This window comes from Mirounga leonina, unplaced genomic scaffold (genome assembly GCF_011800145.1).
Source record: "Mirounga leonina isolate KUSES-001 unplaced genomic scaffold, KU_Mleo_1.0 Mir_166, whole genome shotgun sequence".
Lineage (NCBI taxonomy): Eukaryota > Metazoa > Chordata > Mammalia > Carnivora > Phocidae > Mirounga > Mirounga leonina.
The window spans coordinates 3,748,679-3,760,988 of record NW_023270418.1 but is presented as its reverse complement, the minus strand read 5'-3'; the positions used below and the strand labels follow the sequence as shown (position 1 = coordinate 3,760,988).

At 39.5% G+C, this 12,310-nt stretch overlaps 1 long non-coding RNA gene across 2 annotated transcripts in view; it reads right to left on the bottom strand.

The window, feature by feature from the left end:
- The window catches only part of LOC118015700, a 238,291-nt gene extending 229,923 nt beyond the window's left edge, over positions 1-8,368 (bottom strand). For both annotated transcript variants that reach the window (XR_004680683.1, XR_004680684.1), the window contains exon 1: positions 8,322-8,368. This is a non-coding gene — a long non-coding RNA (uncharacterized LOC118015700). The remainder of the gene's footprint in view (positions 1-8,321) is intronic.
- Between the last annotated feature and the right edge of the window lie 3,942 nt (positions 8,369-12,310).

Sequence of the window (12,310 nt, the reverse complement as noted above, 5' to 3'; positions counted from 1 at the left end):
TGACATCAATATTGAAATTATCACAAAAAGACTTTAAATTAGCTTTTATAAAAATTCTCTAAGAATTAAAGGTAAAAACCCTTGAAATAAATGGAAGAACCGAAAACACCAGCAATAAATGTAGGATATAAAAGGCAAAATGAAAATTTTAGAATACTAAATACAATAACTGAAATAGGAACTCATTCAATAGTCTCAATAGCAGAATGGACATTACGGAGGAAATAGTGAGCTTGAAGATAGATAATAGAAATTATGTGAGCTCAACAACAAGGAGAAAAAAAAGAGTGAAAAAAATTAAATAAAGAGACTCAGGAACCTGGGAGAAAATAACATTCATGTTATTGGAGTCCCAGGAGACTGTATAGTGCAGAAAAATATATTCTAAGAAATAATTTGTGAAAACTGCCCAAATTTGGCAATAGACAAGAACTCAGCAAATCCAAACAGGAAAGGCAAAAGAAAAAAAACAAAAATCCATATCCAGACACACAGCAATCAAACCGCCAAAAACTAAAGACAAAGAAAAAATGTTTGAAAGTCACCAGAGATAAATGACATATTACTTAGGGGCAGTGGTTCTCCCCTGGGGTGACTCTGTCCTCCCACCCACCCAGGGAACTCTAGGCAAAGTCGAGAGCCAGTTTTAATAGTCACGACAGGGGGAGAGGTACTACTGTCATCTAGTGGGTAGAGGCAGGGGATGCTACTAAATTTCTTGCAATGCACAGGACAGCCTCCCAAAACAAAGAATAGTTAGGCCCCAAAGTATCAATAATGCTAGAGTTGAGAAATCCTGCTCACAGGGGAAAACCTATTCAAATGACTGAGAATTTCTCATCAGAAACCATGGAGGCCAGAAGGGAGGGAAACAATTTTAAATGCAAAGAAATGTCGACCCAGAATTCTATATTCAGTGAAAACATCCACCAGAAATGAAGATGAGGGGCGCCTGGGTGGCTCAGTTGGTTAGGCGACTGCCTTCGGCTCAGGTCATGATCCTGGAGTCCCAGGATCGAATCCCGCATCGGGCTCCCTGCTCGGCAGGGAGTCTGCCTCTCCCTCTGAGCCTCCCCCCTCTCATGTGCTCTCTCTCTCATTCTCACTCTCTCAAATGAATAAATAAATCTTTAAAAAAAAAAAAAAGAAAAAAGAAATGAAGATGAAATAAAGACATTCCCAAATGAGAAAATAGTAAGAATTTTTTCCAGCAGACCTGCTCTTTTAAAAAACTGTGTCAAGGGGTGCCTGGGTGGTTCAGTCAGTTAAGCATCTGATGTTCGGCTCAGGTCATGACCTCAGAGTCGCGAGATCAAGCCCTGCATAGGGCTCTGCTCTGGGCACAGGGCTCTACGCTGTGTGTGGAGCCTGCTTAAGATTCTCTCTCTTTCTCCCGCTCCCTCTGCCCTTCCTTACCCCCCACTCACATGTGCTCCCTTTCTTTCTCAAAAAAAAAACAAAAAAAAACAAAAAAAAACAAAAACAAAAACTCTGTCAAAATACATATATTGATGTGGGAAACAAAGGCAGAAGAAAAATTATTAAATTTCCTTACTACCTAGAGCCCACTGACAAGTCCTTGAAACAGGAAGAGTGACCTTCCTCTAGGGACTCAACTGCCTCGACGTTAGCACTCCGTTAAGGGCAAAAAGCAATCCTAGCCTGACCCCCTCACCCAATCCTGTAAGTCTACTTTAACACATAAAAATTCCTTTGGAAGCTTCCTTTATCTCTAAACCCCCCAAGGTACACGTTGGCAATCACCCCTCAAGTATATGGCCCACCAACATACATCTGAAGGGTGTCATGACTAAGGTTTTATTAGACGGTAATGAATGACCTCTTCCCAGCCATAATAGCTAGCCCTCTCGAGGTCCTGGAAACCTTGCTTCCAAAATTCCTTAGAGACTCACGCTATCCCTAACACCTCCCAACTTGAAAGTATATAACGAGCCACTCCTCATGACCCCAGTGTAGCTTTCTGCCCATGGGTCCTGTCCCTGTGCTGTAATAAAATCACCTTTTTGCTCCAAAGACGTCTCAAGAATTCTTTCTTGGCCATCGGCTTCGAACCCTAACAAAGACCTATATCATATATCAAATATACTGACAAATTTAAATATGATATTAAAGATGCTCAAATTGAAAGAAAAAGAAAAGGGATACAGACAAATGAAACAGAGAGGAAAAAAACAGGAAATCTAACGCTGAATAGAAGAAGTCGGTCTCCAAGGTTACATTTTATATGATTACATTTTTATGATATTCTTGAGCTAACAAAACTGCAGTGCCAGAGAACACCTGTCATCATCTGGAGTTAAAGTTGACAGGGGAGTGTAAATAAAAAGTTACAGCACAAGGACATTTGGGGAGGTGATGCAATTTTCCTGTATCCTGATAGTGGTTGTAGTTATACAAATCTATCTATCTATCTATACAGTGAAATTTCTAGAACTGTACGAACAAAAAAGATCACGTTTACTGTATCTAAATTTCTAAAAATAAAATTTAAGACCATTGAAAAAAGAGAGAATATAATCTATAGTAATGTACTGAAAGCACATCTTTTTAGACAAGGGGAATTTTTTGTTCCCAGATTCGTGAATCAGTCCACAGAGATGTTGCCAAACCACTGCGAATGCCTCCAGGACTTAAGTCTTCTTTTAAATGTTAAAATTAACAACAAAATGACAATAACATTAACAACATGAATAAAAACTGTGGTAATATTCAGGTGCAAAGACCAGCATTTCGTGAGTTTCTTATTTACTGACACGTGAGTTTCTTACGGACAGGTGAGCCAGACTAGCACATTAGATGTGAAAACCAAGACTATTTCTGTATATTCACTGCCCTCTCCAAACTTAAAAGATTTTCAAAAGCACTATTCCTAATTTAGAAAAAATACGGCAAAACACAGAAAGAACCATGTAGGCATTCAAACTCTTTGATGCTGTAATTCCACTCATGAGACTTCTTCATAAAGTGCTATAGGCGGAATGGTTGTGTTCCCTCCCTAAATTCATATGTTGAAATCAAATCCCAAGTGATGGTATTTGGAGATGGGGCCTTTTGGGAGATAACTGGTCCTGCGGGTGGAGCTGTCATGAATAGGATTAGTGTCCTTATAACAGAGACCCCAAAGAGCTCTCTTCACTCCCTTCTGCCACGTGAGGACACAGCAACAAGGGGGCTGCTTATGAACCAAGAAGCAGGTCCTCAGCAGACACTAACTCTGCCGGTGCCTTCATCTTGGACTTCCCAGCCTCCATAACTATGAAAAATAAATTTCTGTTGTTTATAAGCTTCCCAGTTTATGGTATTCTGTTAAAGCACTCTGAACTGAAGCTTATGGGAATAAAATACCATGAAGCATTAAAAAAAAGTACAAATATTTCATTTCTCAATGACTTGTAAAGGTATAAACTGTAAAAATTAATTAACTAATTAATTAATAGATGGAAGGGAGGAAGGGGGGAGTGAGGGAGGGATGAACTAAAACAAAAAGCCACATAAATGTCCGATAAAAAAGAAAAAGTTGATATGCTAAATCAACAGAGTGTAATATAACATAATCATTCATAATTATGAAGTCTCTTAAGACCCAGGAGAAAGTATAATAAAATTTCAAAATCAGAAATGCTGCAGACATGATGACTGCAACTATTTAAAATATGCACATGTATGTGGATTGGAAATCAACTTTCTTCTGTGAAAGTGAGAATGTCATCAGGAGAGCAAAATTATGGAAGCTTTTTTTCTTCTTTTTGAAAATATTATTCAATTTGCTATATTTCTATCTTCAATGATAAAAGAAAGCACTTCAATTTAGAATATATATGGCTGACTGGGGCGCCTGGGTGGCTCAGATGGTTAAGCGTCTGCCTTCGGTTCAGGTCATGATCTCAGGGTCCTGGGATTGAGTCCCGCATCGGCCTCCCTGCTCCTTGGGAGCCTGCTTCTCCCTCTGCCTCTCTCTCTCTCTCTCTGTCTCTCATGAATAAATAAATAAAATCTTTAAAAAAAAAAAAAAGAATATATATGGCTGACTAATTTATAAACTTGAGCACAAAGTTCTTTTCTTTTTTTTTTTTTAAGATTTTATTTATTTATTTGAGACAGAGAGAATGAGAGACAAAGAGCATGAGAGGGAGGAGGGTCAGAGGGAGAAGCAGAGGGAGAAGTATTGTCTGCTTGTGTGCATTTTGGCCCCTCACAGGAGAGAGAAAGGAAGTGATTAATTTTTGAGTGCCCATTTTGAGCCTTCTATATTGAATACATGATACCAATGTTTCTAAACAACCACTCTGAGGTAACTACAATATTCTCCATTTCTCAGATGAGGACAGTGGGGCTCCGTTTCTGACATTTCCCAAGTTCACTTGCTCACAAGGGAATAAAACTGGCTTTCTCCCTCCTAATTATTTCACTTTTCTCTCCCTCTTTCTCTCTCTTTCCCTCTTTGTTCTCCTGCCTTACATAAAAACAATGAAGAGATGAAAAACTGAATCCATTTAAAGGAATAAAATAATATTGTCACTCAAGCATTCAATTTCCCGTAGGCATTTGTTATTAGAATCCCAATAAATATCAGAATGTGATACCTGAGTTTCCACTGGGCAAAACCAAAAAGGCAGCCTCATGTTACAGCTTTGGTAAACAACGGAGTAGTAAAGATGGCGAGAAGCCATAGCATATAGGGCACAATGTAGACATTCTGTAGAAAAAGTATATCCAACTATGGAGCATACTCATGTTTGGAGATAGAAGGCAAAATGAAAGGTATAAACCAGACTTAAAGCCAAAGAGAATCATTTCTATCCCCATATTCTTGGCAGCTGCAGCTGACTGAACAACATGTCTTGGTGCTCACAGTTGAGACTTCCTTAGCAGGTGCAGCATAGGTCTGCTTTCCTTATTTGTTCATTATCAAATTAAAATGTAAATAAAGCTTGGAGAAATAATTTTAAGTACACTAATGGTCAAAATATTCTAATCATTTATTTTATTCTTAATATATTGTTTGGGAAATGGTGCTTTTGTTATAAGCACAGGTCATAACATGTCATAAATAAATTATGTACTTTTTAATCTGATTAATTAAAACCAAAGCACTCAAATGACCATATAGTCCAAAGAGTTTTAGTCCCTCATTTTATTACATACCACAATGGCCAGGTGCATTAACATACAGATATCCAAAAAAGCAACTCTCAAATCAATGACCAATATTAGATTTTTTTTTAGATTGTTGTCTCTCAGTCCCCATATGCCTAGGGATTATATCTCTGTTCATTTCCTTCTCAAGTATCTAACTGTTTCTTGGATATTTCTAACTTTGTTTTGGTAAATTCTATAGTTACATTTATCACCATTTTATTCATTCATAAAGGGGTACATATCAATGAAATTTCCAAAATATGCCTGTGGAAAATCTCTTACTGTAGTCATCTTCTATCAGTTGGGAGACGTTGAGATAGCCTTCAACACCAAAAAAATTTTTTTCAATGTAAATTGTCAATTACATTGATACTTATCAATGAAATATTTCTTACAGTTAGTAGAAGTGATCATTTGGGGTGCACAATCATCTTTATGTGACTTTTTTTTAAAGTAAAGAATAAGTGATCTTATGAGACTCACGGAAATTTAAGAATTTATTTAGCTATAGACACCTGAAATCTTAACAAATAATTACTTAACATAACAGGTGTTTGATCTTGGACTTCCAGCCTCTAGAACAGTGAGAAAGACATTTTTGTCACAGTTAGTTCTCACTGTTGTTTCTGAGCTACCCAATCTATGGTATTTTGTTATAGCAGCCCAAATAGACTAAGAAAGCTGGTTCTGAGAAGTTGGGGTGCTGTTGTAACAAATACCTTGTACTTCCTATTTGAACTTCTCTGATAGATCAGCTCCTCTGGGTCAGAGTCCCTTTCCTGTTTCTGACCACATATAGTGCTACTGGTTATAATGAGCAGGGTTATGTCCTTCAGGGACTGGAGCCTGGTGAGATGCCTATACTATCTGAAAGCTGAGAGTCTGAGCTGGAAGGCAGATCTGAAAGTCCTTTGAGAATTCCCCTTGGTTCAGTCTCCCTCCAAGAGTTGACCAGGGGAGGGCATGGTTTCAGGGAATATGATAACTTACATTATAGTCAACACAATAAACAAGTCACCAAATTATCCCTGACACCCTCAAAGTCAGGGGCAAGGTTATCTCATAATCCATGTAACAAGTTCCATGCACATCCATTAAGGACCATTTTAAAAACTGGAAAATGTTAAAAGCTTCAGGGATAGTGAAGCTGAATTCATTGTAATTATGTAACTTTTGAAACTTAGGTCCCTTTAGCAGGAACCTTGAAAATCTCCTTCAGTGCAAACCTGCAGCTATATATACATGATATCCAGAAAGGAACACATTTTCCCAGCCTTAGGGACAATGTGCTTGAATTCCCTTGGAAGTGCATTTAAATTAGCTGGACTACTCCTCATGATGAAAATTCACTGGTTCACTATACAGCTAGACCCACTGTAGATCACTAAAGTTAGTATGTGGAAGAAAAATGTACCCAATCTATGCAAAAGGTATAGGTCAGTCTGAAAACCATCCATGCTGAAGGACTAGAGGGATAATATATTTCTGATCATTTGCTCCAGTACCTATGACTTCCAGCTTTAATTATGTTATTACAAAAACTGTCTCCTGGGAGACTACTGAGATTTTTGTTCCAAAATTGCATCTGATACAATTATTTGCAAACTTTGAGACATAAATTAGCTTACTTTTCAATTTTTCTACCTGGCTGATTTAGAGCTATAACAAATTGCAATGAAATGCAAGAAACTTTTTGCCAAGGCCAGCTCCACTGAAAATAAAAAAAAAAAATTATTTTATTGTAGCTAAGGAGTGGGTTTTGCACTAATAACTGGCATGAAGTGGATTTTCACTAAGTGTGTATGGTGTGCATGCACATGCATTCCTTCATTCAGTCTATTTTTTACCCATCTTCTTGATTGCTGCCTTCAGAGGCTGACTCATATGAGCTACATCAACAGCTTTTGGTACTTTCTGGCTTCCACTTGGATTTACCCAAAGGGTATCCCCAGCAGTTGCCAAAGGAGAGTAAGATCACGGCACTTATTCCACTAGCTATCTTCTTTAAGTAACTTGTATCTCTTAAAAGATCTTTTCTCCTGGCACAATGAACATCTTGTTTACTCTGTCCATGGTCCTGAAACAATTTCTTCCAACAATTTCTTCCAGTTCTCCCTTTAGGCCTGGGTCAGGGAGATGGGAGATGGCCATACACTTTGTGATCTTTATGATGCAGGAAATCTGGGAGTTTCTTTCCTGCCACCTAAGTAGCAGGAGGAAGGAGGAGTAAAGGAAAAACAGTGCCTTCCCCTGACAAGTTTCCAGGTATCAGTGGGAAAGAGAATACAAGATGGCAACACCTAGGATTAAGGGAGTCCATTCTTGCTGAAGGATTCATTATAGAAAGGAGATAAATGATTATCAAGGGGAATACCATGAAAACATTTGCTCTGAGCAGGAGGTTGCCCATCACCAGATATCACAAAGTTTCTGGCTTTCAGACAAATAGAAATTTCTCCACACAAAAGTTTCCAGTAGCTTCCTGCAGTTTTTATGATGCTGAACACTGACCCCCCAAAAATAAGCTTCAATAAAACTTTACTCCTCTAAACTGAGCATTTTATTGCTTCTTTGTTAATTAGATATCTTTTATAATCATGTATAGTGTTTGTTTCACTTTCATGCCTACTACTTATACTCATCCCAGTGGATCCAGCTTCTTTGGATTCATATCTCACATAATTTAATACTATAGAGATTTCCAAATTTACATTAAAAAATAAGTGTTCTCCAAATTGATTCCTGGTTAAAATCCAGGAGTCCAACCAATATTTCATCATTGCAAGGTGCAAGAATGACCCAATTCATCAAAACAGTGGTTTTAAAACCAGATATCTGAACTATAAGGGTAGGCAGTGCAATGAGATGGTTAAGGACATTTAATTCAGGGCCATCAGGCAGATCTGGCTCCCGTCTTGACTTTGACAGTTACTGGATGTGTGACTCTTTGCAGGTTACTGATATTCAAGAAGCCCCAGTTTCATCACCCATATACAAGCAAATCTGTATATGGAGACAATACCTACCCCACAGGGTCACTGTACTTATAAGTGAAAAAACGCAAGAGTAAAAGTTTGACAAATCTGAACTATTATCATCTATTGGACATGCCTTAAAGGAGACCCGAGACTGAGTGAAATGAGGACTCCCTCCCATCTTACCTCCCAAAGCAGCTCTGCTATTACTCAGTTTCCATTTTGGGTTTTCAGTGCAGATTCTATTTGAAGAGAAATTTTCACTATGAAAAAAAAAAAGATGAAAATCAAGATTTTAAGAAAATAATAATAATCAACATTCTTTGAGTATTTATTACATTCTAGACACTATTCTGAGTGCTTCTTATGCATTCATTAATTTTCACAGCAAACTCTGTGAAAGGAATAATTATCTACACTTTATAGATAAGCAAAAGAAGACAAAAAGAAGATAGGTAATTTGATCAAGTCTACCTACTTAATAACAGGATATGGACTAGCAATGAAAGATCTAAGAATTTAGCAATCCAGGAACAAACTATGGTAACCAAAAATATTTCCAGCAGCCTATGTACATGTAAAATACTATAAACTGTTCCAGTGAAAAGTCACAAACTTTACAGTCAGGTACACTTGGTTCAAATCCAAGTTTTGGCCACAGTAGGTGCATATTCTCTATTAGAACTCTCAAAGGGACAAATACTCAGCTCTTTACTGGTATAAGGATTTAGAGATTAACTGGAAAAAATACCAGATGTCTTACAAGCCAAAGCATAAACAATTAAAAAAAAAAAGTGTCTACAGGCATGACTAAATGACTCCTTAAATCACTGGTTTAGGAGATCCCTACCTAATGAGACAAATCCCATTTTCTATTATAACAAAAGAAAATTTCAAATGCTTGTTTTGCTGGCCTTTCTTGCAACTGAGGCTCAGGGATGTAGCCCCTTCTCCCCTAATCACATATACACATCCTAGATTTTGAATCATGTATTAGTAGTGCAAAACCCACTAACTACGGAGTCTATTCTGCAGAGGGTGCCATCAGCAGATAGGTTCCATCATTGGTAAGCTACACTGCAGATCTAAAGATAGTGCCATGGATCAGTGTTAACTGTGTCTGCAGAGTAAACTGTGGTAACTATGACCAAGTCAGTGCTGTGGTATCTAGACCAGTTCTTCAGTGTCATTTGGGGAACTGTTATTGGCTACATAGTTTCTAACCTTGATTTTGTATCATTTTCAGAGATTCTGACAGCTGCCAATAAGCTTTCCATAAATCTTCTGCTTAGAGTAGTTAGTTATTACTGTTGCTTGTACTTAATTGTCCTGACTGATACAGTAGCTGATGCATAAATTCAGATGTTTCAGGAAGCCTTGACAAATGACTAGGAAATACATATAATTTGTTTCCAGGTGAGTGTTTTTGCTCTGTCCTGTAGAGAGACTGGCTAACCCCTTACTGACATCTACTTGTTGGAAGAGAAACATCATAGATAGGTATTTCATGTTGTATTAGAGAAACAGATTCTACTGATTCTGACAGATAAAGATTGCCTTTAAAGGGAAAAGCTAGCTTGACAGAAAAAGAAAGTGTGCCCTTTGCTATATTTTGATGTGAATTTTATAAGGTTCCTGTACAATATGGCGCTGGGTGTTATCCTTGAAAGATGGTAACTGGTCCAGTGCCAAACTCATAAAAGGCTCTTGGGAAAGACTTCTTAATTTGACTATATGAAGCACAGTATATGAACATTCCCTAATCATATTTTTACCAGTTTCTGAACAGAATGTTGCTTTGGCTGGTGATTTTAGAATAAGACCTATTCTGTAGAAAATCACATAGCAGAACTTTTCATTCAGAAACCTAGAAATCCACTTCTTAACACAAGATGCCTTCTGTAGTTCAGAGCTCAGGGAGAGGGGAATTGAAAAGATGCTGGCATATTAGAAAGAAGACTCATTTATCTCTCTGAAGTTGTGCTTTTAAGCCAAGATCACACACTCCTTAGGGGGCAAGAAAGCATCCAATGACTACCAGCCTTGGGCATCCTATCTTTTTCATGGAAATACACTTAATTATCTCACTTGACCCAACTCTTACTTCTGCTATCCCATCCAGGGACTTCTGATCTTCTGTGTTTTATGTTTTATTTTCAGCTTCAGGTGTACTTGGATGTTAGGATTTTCCTTGGCTTTGAATCTCTAAGCTTCTTGGAAATTGACTTGAACTCATGTGAACACTTTTTTCCTCATCTGGATGCTTCAGATGCCCATCCCTCCTGACTCAGTTTTATTCCACTACATCTGGGCACAAATTCAGGGAAATGATGACCCAGCCTGCTCCAAAAATCAAAAAGGATATCAAATACCACGTTCATCAGTGAGAAGGCCTGCCCCTGAAAGAACAAAATCTCCAACTAAAACCAGTTAAAACAACACTGGCACTTTCTATCATACCAAATCAGAAGCCTAGAGGTAGGAGGTGCTAGTGTTGGAGCAGATATTCAGCACTATTATCAAAGATCCAAACTCTTTCCGAATTTTCTCTCTGCCATCCCTGTGTTGGCAATGAATCCCAATATGGCAGGGAGGTTGCCGCCACAGCTTGGGCACAACAGCCTTTGAAGCAGAAAAAAGAAGCCTGGTGAATTGGTGGCTGGGAAGATGAAGGAGTAGGAGGACCCTAAGCCCACATCCTCCCAATGATACCACTAGATAACACTTACATCAGTGTAAATAACCCAGAAAATAACCCAAAGACTAGCAGAACAAACTCCACAACTAAATTTAGAGAAGAGGCCACATCAAAGAGGGTAGGAAGGGCAGAGACACAGTGGGGAGCTAAACAGACCATGGGACTGTCCACTGGAGGGAGGGACCCACAGGCATGGAGAAGGGAGAGAAAAAGATGATCACGCTGGGGAGCCCACACAGAGAAGATGAATCCCTGTAACATTTGGCTTTGAAAACCAGAGGGGCTGAATTTCTTGATTTCTTACAACCAGAGTGACAAAGTCTGAAATGTTAAAAATGATCAAGCTTGCTTCTGGAAGAGCTTGTTCTGCTAGGCTTTGGGTTATTTTCTGAGTCCCCACCCTTCAAGAGACAGCACAACAGTCTATGGAGATAGAGCATAGAAGCAGCAGTTTGAAATATGTCTGGGGCATACAGGAAGGAAAGTTGTTTACTAATCTCAGAGCATGTCCCAGAGAGACAGAGATCCCTGGGAGACTCTTCAGGAACAAAGGAGCTGGAAGGCACCATTTCCCTCCCCCGCCCGAAAGCATAAACACTCAGCAACCTGTGAAAAACAGCCTAGTGCTGATACTCACTACCTAACTTGCTACCACCCCCACCCGCCTACGCTCCCATCCCCAGCCCCCCGCCGTAGATCCACCCTTTCCACTCACACTTGCCTCAGTCCCAGCTGTATGAGTCCCCTCCCTCAGAAGACCAGGATAAACCTTGCAAACATCATACCTTACTACCTGCATACTTTTCAAAACCTCATTCTAGCTGCTGCAACAGTGGATCCCCTCCCATGGAGGACAGGCATGCACCTTGTTAAAATTGCACACCCTGCCCACACACACTTTGTGGATCTAAACAGCTGGCCCTGGTCTCAGCAATGGTTGCACATCCCCTCTCCCTGATGCACAAACCCTGCAGTCACTGTGTGCCCCACCCCCCAGCACATTTGGATCTTCCCCCTCCAATATGCCCTTGGCCAGAGCCCATTCAAATCAGGGCCACAAGCCTGGCAATGTGCAAACAGCCCCAACAGGGGCTAGCACCATTCCAAAGTGACTCCTGCCATGAGGAGAAGGAAAGATAACCACACACATCAGTCAGACTGTGGCTTCAGCAGTGGACTGGGGGGCAGACAGCTTTTCTGATTCTAGGCCCTGCCCACCAAAAGCTTCTCAGGGAATAACACAGGGAAAGCACCCTAAAGTATGGTGCTACTGCATTTCTGGTAAATGCCTGGTCTGACTCAACTCAAGCCCAAGGCAGTCCCAGACTAGCCCACTAACACCTCAGGGACCAAACACTGCCCCCAACAGGCAAAGAGAGCCACTGCAGATGACCTCACTGAAGGCAAAGTCAACTATGTTGACTGAAAATCAACGAGAAAACAATGGCTTTGAATAACACACTGGACTGGATGGATT